The sequence below is a fragment of the Hydra vulgaris genome, chromosome 06, assembly GCF_038396675.1.
Source record: "Hydra vulgaris chromosome 06, alternate assembly HydraT2T_AEP".
NCBI classification, from domain to species: Eukaryota; Metazoa; Cnidaria; class Hydrozoa; order Anthoathecata; family Hydridae; genus Hydra; species Hydra vulgaris.
The window spans coordinates 33569942-33587500 of record NC_088925.1 but is presented as its reverse complement, the minus strand read 5'-3'; the positions used below and the strand labels follow the sequence as shown (position 1 = coordinate 33587500).

Here is a 17559-nt window from a genome sequence, read left to right as displayed (position 1 = left end):
TTTGATAGTTTCACAATAGAATTATTTTCTAACTCAACCAGCTTCTTCAAGTCAACCCACTTTGCAGTTTTTTCAAGGCCGCAGTCAGAATACTTTAACTCTTGCATTTTTTCAGTTAACCAATTGTTTCTGATAGATTTGATTAGATGTACATAATCATAGAGCAAAAAAATGTTTTCAGTTGTGCGCCATGGAGAAATCAAATTGAATTTTTTAAAGAATGATTGATTTACTTTATTATTATCACATAAAATTGCAACAGTAATGCCATTACATGAACGAATCAAATTTAACATATTTACAACTTGTTCATATTGAAAATCAGCACTTAAACGATACACTGGCAGTGCTTTGTACAAAAACCTCTTTCCTCCTAATAATGAGCAAATCATAAAACTCAAAACAGTGGTTGCAAAATGTTCTGGATTATTTACTGCTTTTCCAAATAAGTTACCTCCTTGATACGTTAGTTGTGGTTTTACATAAACTTCATCGATTATAATAATTACATTTTTTTGACGAGGATCTTCTAGTTGCATAAAATATTTGTTGAGGAAATCAAAATCCTCTAGCTTACTAACCTTAGATATAAGTTTACCAAGTGTTACAATACTTGGCATTTCATAGTCATCTCTAATACGACTGTAAAGAGATCTTGAAATTGAAAAATACTCAAAAGCCCTACTTAGAATTTCTGGAGAATATTTTTTATTACCAACAAATGTTAATGCATGCATGCTAACAACTTGTTGTAGGATAATGTTTTTTTTATGATCCATTTCAACGGAATGTAAATATCTAATAGCTTCTAAAATTTGTAAGAAAGATGTAATTTTATGTATTCGATTACTGCACAGTGGTATAATAGAGCATCTAGATCCAAAATGAAAACCTTCAAATCGCATATCAATTTTAACTTTTAAAAGAAACTGTGGAATAGCAGAGGTATCAATATAATCCTTACTTTGGATTATTAAACCATCATCCACTGTAAAAGATGTTACTGGAAATGGAATAACTTCTTTGCTTACTTTTAGGCAAAGATCATCAAAACAACTAATTTCATACAAATCCAAGTGAGCTGAAATTTCATCAGGTTTCATGTTACGCGTAGATGGTAGTGATTTTGTTGTTGTTCTTTTTGTTGGTGGAGGTGTAGGAATTTGACTTTGAAATACACAGATGAAAATAGTTGGTGGATTTAAGGGACGAATTTTACCATGAATTTGACAAGTTTCATAATTAACTGGCCAATGATTTTCACAAATGAATGTATTTGGACTATTTGGAATGTTTTCTCTTGGAATAGATCTAATCCATCTTTCTCTTTCTTGAGGATTACGGTTTTTGTTTGGTAATCGAAAAAGTTTAACTTTATGTTCTTTATCATAGTTTCCTCTACAACCAGTCACACAACATTTAAAAGGCATGATATAGTAATTTTTGTTTTGAAAGATTACTAAATACATAAAATACAAATAAAATAATATTGACTATCAAATAATTATAAGCAATTGATTTTAAATATATATTGTGTAGTATATCATATTATGTAAATACATTACTGCATTATATCTATATACATGACTGAATATATATATATATATATATATATATATATATATATATATATATATATATATATATATATATATATATATATATATATATATATATATATATATATATATATATATATATATATATATAAACACTAAAAATATAACTAAAAAAACCACAAAACTTTCTCCATTTTTGTTTTGACAAACATCCGCCTACAGTTTTTTTTTTTTTTTGCGCGTCTTTAAGGCCTGTTATTAAGTAGGCCGTGGTCGATTTTAATTCCGCATATTGCGTAATATTGCAGTAGTTGGAAACAGTTAAAATATGATTACTCTCAAAATTTGAGAGATTTTGGATGAAGAATCGCTTGCGGATTTAAATTCAAAGATTTGTAGGATTATGCGAAAAAACACCTTAAAAGGCGTTATATGCAAAAATTGACGTTTTAAATATGTTCATATTTTTTTTTTTTTTAATTAACTGCATTTCTGAATGATTTAAGTTTATAATAATTTATAACAATTAAGCTAATTTTATAACAACTTGTTAACTATTTGAAGATTTAAAAAGTGAAACTTTTATTTTTATATTTACGTAAGAATATCAAAATAAACATTATTTTTACAATTTAAAACATTTTGAACATGGTTATATATATTTAGGAAAACATTTTTAATTAAAAAAAAATCATCATAAGAATGGAAATAATGTCCTTTTAAAACATATGGTTTACACATCTTCCTGCTAAGTAGTTTTGTTAAAATGCAGCTGTGTCGATTCTCGAATCCATAAACATATTGGGATGCTTCCGACACAAGTTTTACCGCTCGCTCAACACTCTGGGAATGAGATGGAAAGTCGGGGATTTCAGGTTCAACATTATTTTCAATCATATATTGGATTTGCTCAATTGAAAAATTTTTTGTTGTTGGGGGCTCCGAAAATTTAGTATTGATGATGTCAACCAACTCATTCCAATGATTAGCATTAAAATTAATTTCCGAAATTTTTTTCAAATTTATTTCCAAACTTTTGTTGTTTACTCTATAAATATAAATCAAAGGCAATTACCACATTTTATGTGTCTTTTTTTTTAATTTATTTTAGTTAATTATAAAAAAAATACCTTTGCCTTAGAACCAGTAAGATTTGAAAACCAAAGTTTCGTATATTGATGTCATTATCTTTTAGCATGGCATAAAGAATATTATCAGGTTTTAGACACAATGCGTTATTTTTAATGTTTTTTTTAACATATGTTTAACATCATCAAAGGGGAAATTATTTATTCTAGTAATACTAGAAAAAATAAGGCGTGGGGATTCGTGAAATTTTGAAGATTTTTTTATTTCGAACCACGCTGGAGCGTAAACCTAAACAATAAAATATACAAGTTTTTTTAAAGAAACGGTTGGTTGATTATCTCTAGTATACAAACAAAGAAGGCAAATAGCTAGTGTTAACCACCTTGCATGGTTAAGCGGTCCAATTTTATAGGCAGCCCATTTATCAGAAACTTTACCAATACCATTTCCTTTGCAATATTCAAATAAAAGTCTTTGATCGCAACTAAGGTCTGTTAGTATTTCTTCTGGAATATATTTACCTACAATTGGGTTTTCAATACATTCAAACGAAACTTGATTTCTATCCTGAATATTTTCAGCACATCTTATGCCAAGTAGACCACTGAAGCTTCTTGGCCCGGTTGTGTCACCATCAAGTTTCACAAAAAGAGCTCGTAACGGAAGTTCATTTTGATGTAAGGCGCATCCAATTAGATGTAGTTTTCTTTTTAAAAACTCTTCTAGTTTTACAACTAAGCCACTTATCGGTCCAGTATTGGTAGTAGCATTATCAAGAAGAACAGCTTGTATACTTTTCAAACTGTTATGTTCTTGTAAAACACTGAACGTTTCGGTAGCAAGAACTAAGTCTGTAGCACCAGTGACAGGAATCGTCCTATGAGTCAAATAATTTCCACTCGATTCTCCAACTTCATAGGTAAATGTGAGGTGATGTTTAGGTTTAATGCATTTTCCAGTACTTCACCTTGAGGTGAGTTTATTACTTTACTTGTTTTAGTTATCTGATCGAGCTTGCTATCAACCCCAAGACAAATTAACTGTTTTTTTTGTTCTGAGTCCACATCTTCACTAACAATTTTTACTTTTGACTTGGCCCTATCTAATTTGCATTCATCAATCAAAATATCTTTTTTATCAACATCACTTTTCAGGAGATATTTTATGTCATATAGTAAAGCATTTGCAAGGGCTGCACCTACGTTTGACGAACACTCGTTTCTGACTAGTTCCATTGCAAATCTTGGAAGTTTAACTAAGTTGTATTTTCCAATAGGATTATTTATTGGTTTCCATTCACCTTCATCCTAAAAAAAGTTAATACAATAAAATACTTTTTGTTTCATCTACTACAAATTTTTCATGTATTTATAAAATATTTACCTCCGTAATGGTTAAATCACTTGTTTCTTCAATTAAGTTTACGTGTCGTATGAGGGATTCATCTTCATCAACTAGCTTATGAGATATTTTTTTTCGTTCTTTATCAAGTCTTTGAATCCTTTTGACAGAAAATCTATCAACGCAAGAAAGTTGATATACACCTTTTGGACCAATTTTTTCCCTCTAATCACGAAGATAAGCTCTGTCTTCAAGAGGTACTTTATTACTTTGAGAGCAAAGGCATTCAATATGTTCTTCTATGCAATTTTCTTTATTACATGAAACTTTTCTGTCACTACAGGGAAACACATCTAATAAACAGGAACATGCAGAAATATCAAAAAGTTTGTCTAAGTTTGCATCAAGATTTCTTTTAGCACTTGCTTTTCCGTGCTTGCGATTAATATCCTTAACAAGTACGAGAAGATCTTTAACTTTCCTACTAATAGATTTATCCGTTATAAGAGGTAAACTTGGGTTTACTGTAGCCCAAATTAATTTTATGTTATTGCTTATTTGCTGAGTCACTAATACGATATCTGCATTTGTATTTATATGAACAAGGTAGTCATAATACTGAATAACCTGTCTAAAAGTGCTTGGATCTGTTATTGATAATTCACATGGGCCACCACAATATTTTTTTCACTTTTCATCCGTGTAATTGTAGCCTTTACTTTTGGCATTTCTCGTGGACTAATTATAAATGTAAACTATATTAAAGTATAACACTTAGAGTCATGGGTAACAGCGTGACTTTATAGTAGGGGTGAAAGCACCAAAAAAACCTAAAATATCATAACTTACTATTAAAAATCGGCTTTGCTAAAAAATAAAGAAATAAAACCCTTTAGAAAAAATTAGGGAGCCCATGGCCCCCTCGTTTTCAAAATTAGGAGGTTGTGGGCCCCCATCATTTTCATTCAGGAATTGAGTAAAACCATAAGTTCCTCCGACTAAATTAAGTAAATCCATTAGTTCCTTCGAAAAGTTGCAAAACAAAAGTTATTTAGTATAAACAGGTAAAAACATTACTCTAAATATAATAATCATAAGTATTTACCTTTAGTATTAAAAAATTTCTTTAATTTGCGATTTTTTTTAACCTACTTTTTAATACTTAATATTTAATTTTAAAACCAACTTTTAAATACAAACGAGATATAATACTTTTAAATACAAACAAGAACTTTTGAATACAAAAAAGATTTGCAAAATATAAATTTAAATGCGTGTAAACGATTTAGCGAAAATTTATTGGCTTCTTAAATCAAATGCGCATTTTAAGAAATCGTTTATTGGTTACTTTATAAATTCGAAACGAGATATTTTAAAACGAGATTATTATACTTAAAATAAAATATTTCAACATTTGAAATTCACAATTTAACAAAACTACTCCAAAATTAAGACTTGAAATGTAAATCCGCAAGCCATTTTTAAACCAGGATACTTGAGATTTGGCAAAACCTCATTTCTAACTTAGACACAGTAACTGCAACATTACGCAACTTAAAACTCAAAAAAAAAGCTAAAATCGACCTACCCATATATATATATATATATATATATATATATATATATATATATATATATATATATATATATATATATATATATATATATATATATATATATATATATATATATATATATATATATATATATATATATATATATATATATATATATATATATATATATATATATATATATATATATATATATATATATATATATATATATATATATATATATATATATATATATATACATATATATATATACATATATATATATACATATATATATATACATATATATATATATATATATATATATATATATATATGTATATATATATATATATATATATATATATATATATATATATATATATATATATATATATATATATATATATATATATATATATGAGCCCATATATGTATTAGTAGAAAATCACTTAACAAAATTTTTTTTTTTTTAATTTATATATGAGCCCATGAGATGCATAGTTGTATAAGTCACTTTTTTCAATATTTTAAGTTATTGCCACCAATGGTTAGCATTTTGTTTATTCTATTACATGGCAGAGTGGTATAAGTCTATTGATATCGATAATGATGCTGGAGCTGTTTTTTGTTATGCTCCTCACTAAACAGCTGTTTTTGTTCACAGCCGTAGTGATATTAGTCAGAATTCTTAGATATTAGTGACTTACCACTATGAATCTCAGGGGCTCATATATGTATATATATAAAAAGAGAGAATAAAACAATGTGAAAAGGTTTTGGTTTGTTAAAAAAATCAAATATGCAATTAAAAGTTATAAAAAGTTAATTGCTGAAAAAGCAAAAAGATCCGAGTGTTTTGTTTTAATATATAAATAGCAAATCAACAAATAAGCAGTTGAAAATAAAGATGGTACCATTGTTATAGATAAAACTCAAATAACATGCACCTTGAATGACTATTTTGATTCTGTTTATACATCTGAAAATTGACACTACTAGAATTCAAAACTAGATGCCAAACTATGTTAAAAGAAATATATGTTTCTGAAGAGCTTATAAGAACCTATACACTAATTACAGACATTAAAAAATCTATAGGTTCTGAATATGTTCATTCATATGTATTGAAGCACTCTGCAAACGGTATAAGTTTATCATTATATCTTATTTATAAGAATTTAATTTCAAGTGGTTTGATCCCAGGAAAATGTAAAGAAGCAAATGTAACTCCTTATTTCAAAAAAGGAAGTAATTATTCCTTCTATTTATCGTCCAATATTTTTACCTTCATTCTCCTGAAAGATCACAGAACGAACAGTAGCTGACAAATCAAATGTAGCTGACGAATTATTTAAATTCCTTTAAACTTTTGACATCAACATGGTTTTAGAAAAGAATTGTTCAAAAAGTTTTTTAGAGTATTTAAACATTATAACTAATGATATCAACGAAGGAAAATCACATGACGTATTATACACTAATTTTCATGTTTGACACAGTCAAATGCAAAGGCATTTGACCGTGTAAAACATGAAAGATTAGTAGCATTTTTGTAATGTTACATCTGGGTACAAGGTTTTAGAATTTACTTTACATTTCAATTCAAGGTAAGGAGATATGACGCTTATATATAATCCAAGGATAATAGGATGAGTAACTTATAAATAACTTAAGTTTAATCAGTTGAGGTAAACTTTTGAAGAGAAAAGTTTTTTTGATTATCCTCTAATTTTTTACTATGCTTAATAGGGTGCGTCGATTTGAAAGCTAAAATAAAATGTTTTAAAAAAGAAACTACAGGATATGAAATGGAGTTTTGTTTGTTTTTGTATGGTTTAATGTGTTAATCAGTATCGTTGGTATTTTTTGATGTAACAGATACTTTTTGATGATACAATACTTTTAAGCATTTGGTAAACTCTAAATTTAAGTATATATATGCTTACGTGAAACAAGAATGCTTTGTGAACAAAAACTCCCCAAAAAGTTTGATTCCCCTACCCTAAACTTGAGGGCAACGAGTAAATAAAGTATAAATTTTAGCATAATATACTAGTTTCAATTTTATTGACAGGTTTTGAGTTTCATATAATAATCTTTTAACGTTCAAAAGTTACGACAAAATTTCCGCTTTCCCGAAAATGACTTTAGAGCACTAAAAGATGTTAAAGTGAAATTTAAAAATGATAAATTGATAAAGCTGATAAGTTTAAGGGTAGGATTTATATTTTGTTTACTCACACGTTTGGGTAGAGGGAGAAAACTTTTTGGAGAATTTTTGTTACCAAGCTCCAATCACCGCAATTTTTTCCAAAACACTCTTATTTGACATAAGTATGCTCATACTTAAGTTTTGAGTTTGCACAGTGCCTAAAAGTGTCATATTTGAAACATCAAAGAATCCTGCCTACGTCACTGTGTGTTAACCTTTCGAAAATATTAAAAATAATGAAGTAAATTCATTTTTTTTTGCTTTAAAAGAAACTTAAGCGGAAGAAATTTGTTTCAGATCTATTAAGATATTAGTTTTTAGCGCTTTATTTCTATAATTTATAAAAGATTTAAAACTTCAATAAGAGTATAATAATATTTTAATTAAACAAAATGTCATTGAAAAAGTAAGAACTACATTAGCTACGTAAAAAATAAGAACTTAGCTGCTTACGTAAATATGTTTGCTCAGAAAGAAAAGCAACCTTTATCATTAAGATAAGAGATATTTCAAGATATCAAGAAAAATCATCAGATTAAAAGAAACCACACAAGATATAACTTTAGCTATTGTACTATTGATTTAGATTTTCTAGATTTTCTCGGTGAGAAAAAACTAATTGCAAGTTCTTGAATAATTACTTCCAGTAATTATTCAGAAATTTGGCATTAAAGTTAAATTCATTTTAAGAAATTGCAAAATTAGTCTTGAAAATGTGAAAAATAATCAATAAACGTTTTATCATTTGTGAAATAATTATTTTTTCAAAATATAGTTGTAACGATAACTTTAACTAACAGGTGCTTGTTAAATGCACGTATACAGTTAAAAAGTCTTTCATAGATTTAACGGAGAAAGTCAGACAGCAAAAAGGTCTTGTGTGAAACTTATTGGGACTTGTGTGAAACTTGTGTGAAACTTATTGTATTCCGCTTTAAATTATACAACTTATTCCGCTTAAAATTATATTAAATTATATTAAATTCCGCTTTAAATTGTATAACTTATTTGGACTTGTGTGGGACTTAGTGAAATTTATTCCGCAGAGCTTTTTTTGTTGACATTTGAGTTCCATTTTTTTTTGTTTCTCCAGGCTACAACACCATGCATTAAATGATTTCTAACTAAGGCATTTTATAAAATAACTTTAGAGTTACACGACAATAGTTAAGTTAGTGCTATAAAATGTATACGTTTATATTTCATGTAAAATGCATACTTTATTGGAGCAAAAAGAGCTATAAATGTGTTTAAGTATATTTTTTACACATAACTTTTATAACACTTTTGCTTTAACAATCTAAATTTATATAACTTAAAATCGCTAACTTGGAATTTTATTCTTTCCTACAATTTATTAATCACACAATATCTTTAATACATATCCGCGTGAAAAAGTGAAAAACGCCGCAATTTAAATTTGTGACCGTAATTTAAGGTTACCGGTTTTCTCTGTATCCCAAATACTGACAATATTCTAAAAAATGTTGTAATTGTTGTAAAGTTGTGTTAAAAAGCCGTAATTAATGGAAAAGAAAGTCCATTTATTCGGACTATTTTTTAACATTTGTTTTTTTTTTCCGTATAATTTATTTATTAGAAATCAGCTTTATTAAGTCGATAAGTGATAAATTAGAAACGTTTGAACATAACTCTATTGATGACATTGACATAAAAGAATCAACCAGAATAAAGAAAGTTGTCGAAAGAAAAGTTTTTTATTTGAGTAATTAAAGTGTAAAATAAAAAAATAAAAAAACAATAAAAATTGAAAAATTCTGGACTCTCAGGAAACATGCTGAGATAGTTGTAGACCACTTTGTTAATTGATTGATTGAAAGAAATTTAAAAAAGCAATTAAAAGCTGTTGGAAAAGACAGCAGAAATATAAATACGGATGGCCCAACACAGTATAAAAATAAGTGGTTTTGACTACATGAGAAAGTGTTAAATACTGTAAAAGATTATGATATTAGAATAGATTATAAATCTATTGTAATATCTAGAAAGACTGATAATCAAAACCTAATATCCTTTCAGAATAATTAAAGCCTAATATGATTACAGAATAGCCAAAACCTAATATGCCTACAGAATAGCCGTAGCCTATTACGCTTACAAAATAGTTAAAACTTAATATGCTTACAAAATAGCCATAAGGGGTCATCCATAAATGATGTCAGTGTTTTTTCTCAATTTTTCGACTCCCCCTCCCCCCTTGGTCAAACTATGTCAATTTTTGGCCAAGCTCCGTGATATATGATGTCAGTTTTTGTGTACTTCCCCCCCCCCTAAAAAATAATAAAAATGCTTAAAAACCATTAATTTTTTTTCTGACTAAATTATACATTTATATAATAGTAGATCTCATCAAATTATATTATATAGTAATCGATATCTCATTAAATAATCAACTAAGCAAATAGTATTATATATCTTTAATATAATCTTCCCATGGGTTGTTGAAGTGATCATTGATTGAAACAATAGGTAGTGAATGCTCTCCGCGCTCTAAAAGGATATCGTATTCTCGAGGTACAATCAAATTCGTTGCGTCAACTTCATTTTCATCTAACCATTCAGCAGTTTCCGAACTCTTCTGCAAGGCGATGACTGCCAAAAATTCTGTCTGACGCTTGGCAGCGATACGAACAGGTTGGACCCTTTTGATTAGAGGGAATGTTATAGCAGAAGAATGGATAGAAGGGGGCTTTTTCAACACAGCTTGAGAGGCAAATTAGATATTGCACTTTTTACAGATTCTATCAGCTAGGCTAGACTAAATTAATGGACGAAACGCATCATACGGCAAAATTGGAAATCCTTTGGCAGTACGAGGAAGAATACTTTCAATGTTTGATGCGATGAGCATAAAGACGGATGATGGAAACAATTCTTTTGATCCTTCTGAGACATCTACTGCTTTGAGCCCGTCTCTCATTTGGTTGATAGGGACAGCTGGCGGAAGAAATCTTGCTCTAATTAGAGTAAAGTAAGAGCTTCTAATAGTCCGACAACAAGAACGATTTTCGCATTTCACAATTTGAGTAAAATATTGACTTGTACGAAGATGATCGGCAATCCAACGTTGATCTTGTAATAAAAAGCATTCAGCTTTTTTCAGTTTTCTAGTTTTCTTCTGTTGAGCTTGATCATACTTTTTTTTGGCCACTTCTTTACATAGATGAGCTAGTTTCTTCTTTTTCTTTTTCAAATCATCCTCTTCAGATTCAGCAATGAATCCACTTCTCTTTCTAGTCTTCAGTCCAGCAACTTCACAATTTAAAGCTGCAATCTCAGAATTGAGTCGATCTTGAGCCACTGTTTTTGCATTTTTTTGATTTTTTGTGGTCAACAAACTCAAAGATAATGCACTTTGTTGATCATTAATAATAGATCGCTTATTGGTGGACTCAACAAACTATGAGGAATTCTTGTCAAATTCAAATGGAGTATACGTGGGGGCAGACTGTTTTGGAATATTGGCCCAAAATGATTATTGCTTGCTCTTGAACTTCATTGCCTTTTCATTAAATAAAATTGATTAAACACATTACTCTTGATTCAAGATCCTTATGCATCAGTTTCTCTTCTTTTAATGAATTCCATTTACTATGGATTTCTTTCTGGATATTAGCCTTTTTTTTATCGGGATGAGCATTTCCATACAAGACCATCAATAAGTTAAGTAATGCGGTTTTATTCATATTTTAATATTGATTTATTAGTATTGTTTACATCACAATCAGCATAATGATTTTGCTCATCGTTAGCGCAAGTTTTTTAAAAGAGTTTCTTCAACCCGCTAGGGAGAAATTAGCGTTTCGAATTATTAATAGACTTCATGTGTTTGCATTGCATCACGTTTTACAATAAACTAGAGATCAATTAGAGTTTCGTATTTGAAATAACGACAATTTAATTTCAAAAAATGACAAATTTATGAGTTTACTTTTATGAGTTTACTTTGAACCACATTTTATAATCCGCTAGGAAGCAAATAACGATTGTGAATTTTATATACAAAGAGTAAATATTTCTAACATAATTAGATTCGCAGTCAAATGGTAATTAATAAAATGGTCAAATAGTATATTAATAAAACGATAGTAATTTTTATTTTACGTTAGTAGTTGTTATTTATTTAATGTCTCTGGGAAACTTATTATATTATAAATAATATTATATTATAAATAATTTAATAAAATATAATATCAAATTCCCCGCATTTAATATTAATTTCCCCACAAACAAAACATCATTTCTATACCATTTAGTAGATGTAAATACCGTTAAAATCTGCTCATTAAAACTAAAAAAATAATTTAAATTGACATCATTGACCTCAACACCCCCCTAAATTGACCTCAACACCCCCCCTAAATTGACCTCAACATCCCCCCTACCCATTGTCAATTAGTGTCAAACTTTCCAGCACTCCCTCCCCCCCCCCCCCTCTATATTTACTGACATCATTTATGGATGACCCCTAACCTAATATGCTTACAGAATAGCCAAAGTCTAATATGCTTACAGAATAGCTAAAACCTAGTATGCTTACAGAATAGCCAAAGCCTACAGAATATGCTTACAGAATAGCCAAAGCAATAAAGTCTGAGAGTTTATCTTTTTGCCATAAAACCTGGCTTGCAATGACATTAAGGTTTTGCAACGTATGAACTTCTATATGGGCTACTTGGTATAAACCTCCAAAATTTTACATGGACTTAAGACATGATTTTAAGTGTTTGTATTCCAAACTGGTTCAACATAAAAGTCAAATCATGATGGTTAAAGGGCTCAAGACACACTTTATATTATTTAGAACTTCTTAGGGGCCAGAGAAAACCAGTTCTTAATACTGTGATAAACACAATAAAAAGGTCAGCTTATTAAGCGCATTTAGAAGCTATTTATCAAGTCTTGATATGTAGTGAGAGTAAATAAGAAAGAGTTTAATTTATAGGTAAATTTAGAAAATAGCCTTTGCCCCAACCTAACGCGAGGGCACTAATGTGGTAAAATTTTCAACTGTACTATCTAAAACTAAATTTATATTTATCGACAGGTTTTAAATTTCGTATAAAAATATTGAAAATAACAAAAGTTTTGATAATTCAAATTTTCCGCCCCCCCCCCCCCTCCTAAATAAAAAGCATTTCAGGGCTTATTGTTCCCAGGCCTCCGCTATACCAATTTGGCATAGGTATAAACATACTTAAGTTTGGAGTTTGCACAATGTGTGAAAGTATCCTATCTGGAACATCAAAAATCCTGCGAGCGCCCATGCACACATGCCACCCCTTATATACTGGCCCTGAGTAAGGCGTATTTCAGGCAACCTATTTTTTGAGTTGACAAAAAACAGGTTTTAGCAGTGCCGTGGCTAATGGGAAGGAGGCCCCCCAAAAAAAAAACGTGACAAAATGGCTAGATTATTTGACCTCTTATCAGATATTTTTGTTCTCAAGTATTTTTTTTTTCATTTGAAGACGCCACTATGATTGTTCTGATGAATAGTTTGTACTTTTGATTATTTGTAGTGACGTTTATTTATTGACGTTTGGATATATATAAGTGAAAACTCTTTTTCGTATTTAACTACATAAATCGGTTATTCTTATTTTATATATCTATATTCTTATTTTCTGCTTGACTTAAGTATTCTTACAAATTTTTGCGAAACTCAATGTCAGAAGTTTGTAACGTTACTTGATATCTTAATAATACCTCATAGTTACTGTGTACAGACTCGTCATAGTTACTGTACATAGTTACTGTACATAGTTACTGTGTACAGACTCGTCATAGTTACATGTCATAGTTACTGTGTACAGACTCGTTATAGTTACTGTACACAGAGTCGTTCATAATTACTGTACACAGACTTAAAAGTTGCAATATCTCTCTTTCCTTTTGTTGATAGATTGCTTTAGCTAGCAATCTATCAACAAAAACAAAAAAAATTCTATTCGATAAACATGCATTTCTTTATTTTTCCATCAGGGACTTTTAGTTTACGGTTACGATTTTTTTTTCCTTTGTAGTCTTCTTCAGTCGTGCTTCGTTTTTTCTCAAATTCTTCGAAATCATTTTAATACTCTTTAAATAATCGATGAGTGCTTAATATAATAGTATGACTGTCAAAATATTCACGTCGATAATTTGTATATTTTTTACTGGTTACATTGATTATATTTAAGGCAGATCTCCAAAAAACTACCATTATTGTTTCAAAACGTTCTTCACAACTCTGTAGTTTACTAGTTTCGTTCTTAGTTATGTTCTTTTCAAGAATATCGTTTTCAAGTTCATATATTATTTCTTTCCACAATTGATGTTGACGGTTTTTAACGATTTCTATGTCAACGGTTAAAACCTTTAAAAAAAGAAAAAATCTTTTCTTTTTTTAAAGGTTTTAACCGTTGACATAGAAAATCGTCATATAATATTAGAGATCGTCATATAAGTTTAGTTAAATTATAAAAAACAAAATTCTTTTGTTTTTTATAATTTAACAGAAATACTTCTCATGAAGTAAAATAATTTTCATATAAATAAAATATTTAAAACTTATATTAACTATACTTCACTTCTTTCACAGCGATTTTATTGTAAAATTAAAAGAACTAAAGTACTCTTAATTTGGTTTTTACATATTGAGGAGATAAGTTAAGATGTTAAGGGGATAAAACTGTTTACAAATAAAACCTGATTTTTATTTTATGTGTTTTTTTACCCGGTTATATAAATCTCTATTTATATTATTATTGTTATTATAAATAAAAATATACAAATAATTTTTAGAAGTAAAGATTGGAGTATGTCAAGGTACCTGCCTCTCAGCTACGTCGTTCAAAAATAGCTACCCATGGTACACTTCTAAATGCACATGCTGCAAGAAAGAAAAAGTAAAAATAGAAACATTCGAAATCAATTGCGGAGAAACAATCAAATTTGTATTGAGAGAAAGCATTGTTGCCTGTAAATGCACCACATGTGATCCTGAAAAAGAATGACATTTTAAATTAAAATATTAAAGTAATATAAAAAGATTAACTGTGAAAGTAAACAATTTACTGATTTAACTAAACACAAGGATCTCTGAATCCGAGTATCAAACACACGTGAAATAAAACGTTTTTCTAATTTTCTGGCGCTAAAAAACAATCCTGAAATTAGAAATTATTTTATTCGAATAAACAATCATTTAAATTTTGTAAGGTCAGTTAACTACACCTATTTTGTTTAATAAGATACAACAAAAGTTTATAATTTCTCCTTTTTAAAAGAGCATGAAGAGCATTTAACTAGGAAGTTCACGCCTTCTACCTTACCAACGTCGCTTATATGGTCAGAACCGGCATCAACTTTACTGTTTTTGCCATCGACTGGATGGTTCTGATCCAGAACTCTAACCACTGCGCCAAAATTCCATATGTTCATATTTTTTTGTTTTTTGTTTTTTTGTAGTTATTTAGGTGCTCCCAGAAATCCTTACGGTCTTATCACAGAGCACCGCGGGAGAGCATTTAACAGGAAGTTCACGCCTCCTTCCGTACCAATGTCGCTTGTTGGGCTAGAGCTGGCATCGAACCTCGGACCTCTGGGTTCTGAGCCAGAACTCTAACCATTGCGCCACGGCTGCTCAATATTAAATTAAGTAACGTTAATTAATAAATTAATTGAATATTAATCATCGTTTTAGGCATCAATCGACGCCTCAATACCTTTTTTTTACCCTTCATTTTATTCTTGTGTGTGTAAATAAAAACATTTAATACAACCTAAATATTTAAAAAGTTCTAATGGTTGGCACATGAACAATAACATTGTTACATACATACATACATACACATACATACATACATACATACATACATACATACATACATACATACATACATACATACATACATACATACATACATACATACATACATACATACATACATACATACATACATACATACATACATACATACATACATACATACATACATACATACATACATACATACATACATACATACATACATACATACATAATATACTTTCATTAAAACTTTATTCACAAACACATAATTATACAAGAATATTTCATTAAATTTATTTATTCGCTCTTCTCTCAATGCATACGTCTACCACCACGACCTGCTTAGTTATGCAGTGGAGCAATGATGGCTTCGTTAACATCTTTGCCTGTAGCAGTTTTACAATGCCTTCGAACAGCAAATAAAAATAGTTTATTATTATTTATTACTTAGTTGATACAAAGAAAAAGTTTATTTATTAAGGGGTAGTGTAAATTTTTTTATAAATAGTAATGTAGGAACTTTGAAAAATGATGCCCTCTAATGTAATAGCTACAATACTTTTTGCAATAAACTTTACAAACGCCTCAATAGAATATTTGTCTAACCGTTTCCCAGAGCGACAACAATTCATCAGTAATTCATTAGTCAAGACATTCAAAATGTTTCGTACAATCTGTATTTTCCAACTGTTGTTGCTAGCCAGCTAATCTAAATACAGAAAACTAAAGTATTTATAATAGTTGAGTTTTATTTAAATTATATTATAAATCAAAAGTAATTTAACAATACTAAAAACACAAAACTATATAAATACATACATATTTACATACATATATATAATTACTAATAAATGTAATTATATAACTTATTAGTAACTATTTATATAATAAATATTATATAATATTTATAATTTAATTTTTAATATTTTTCTATAAATTTTCAATTAAATTTCGACGAAAGAGAACGTAGTTTTACTTAAAAGTTACAACAACATTTTTTTTTAACATTTTATTAATATTTGAGTAAAGCTTACTATCAGTGAGGCCATCTCATCATTCTGACATTGCAACAACATGACATCTAACTCTTCTACGTTACTTGCTTTCTTAAATAAACTTTCATCAGTATGACCAATTGCCATACGTTGTATCAGATGCTTTATTTCTTTTCTTATCAAATTTTATTCTAAATTTTTAAATCTAATCAAATATAAATAGTTCTAAGTATTAAAAAGAGAGATAAACTAATATATATGTATTTGAACAGATTTTTCATCTTTAAGTAGGTTTTCAATGGAGGTCAATCTGTATTCAATTGACTGTGTGGTTGGTGTGAGGATGTGAGTAGATTTTTTGGTATGAGCTTTTTTTGATGTGAATAATAATAATAGTAAATTCAAAGTGTAGGGAGTAATGGTTGCCAACAATCTCTAGTTCAAACTTTAAATGATCTATGGTATGACCTACAACATGTAGAAAATTCTTTTTACTTTACAATATTTATATTAGAATATCATATGTTGCATTTTTACAAAAACATTATTTTTGATGTTAAAGTTTTTTTACAAATAAGTTATTATTAAACAAAGGTTGTATATTATTTAAAATGTTTTCAAATACATGTCGGTTGATGTTTTTTGACGTAACAATATTTCACTGCCGGACACCAACAAATCCTTTTGCACAACTAAAGTTAATATATTCCTGTATGTAAAACAATGGAGACACAAACCGCCAAGCTAATAAAATTTGATTAATTGGTCTTTAAAGATAAGAAAGATTTGTGTCTTATTGACGCCATTATATTACATTACGGTCGTAAAAATAACCCAACTCGGACTAATTACGGACGAATAAATATAAGGTGACCATACGTACGCGTTTGGCGCGTACAGTAAGCGTTTGACGGTAGTTTTGCGCGTTTAGGGTTTGTACGCGTTTGTGTACGCGTTTATATATTTAAAAAAAGTAAATAAAATTTTC

The 17559-nt window shown here is 28.8% G+C and overlaps 1 non-coding gene across 1 annotated transcript in view; it reads left to right on the top strand.

Moving 5' to 3' along the window:
* LOC101236026 (uncharacterized) overlaps positions 1 to 15027 on the top strand; it is a 17516-nt gene extending 2489 nt beyond the window's left edge. Inside the window, exon 2 of the transcript XR_010639121.1 lies at positions 14568 to 15027. This is a non-coding gene — a transcript (uncharacterized LOC101236026). The remainder of the gene's footprint in view (positions 1 to 14567) is intronic.
* The last annotated feature ends 2532 nt before the right edge of the window (positions 15028 to 17559 follow it).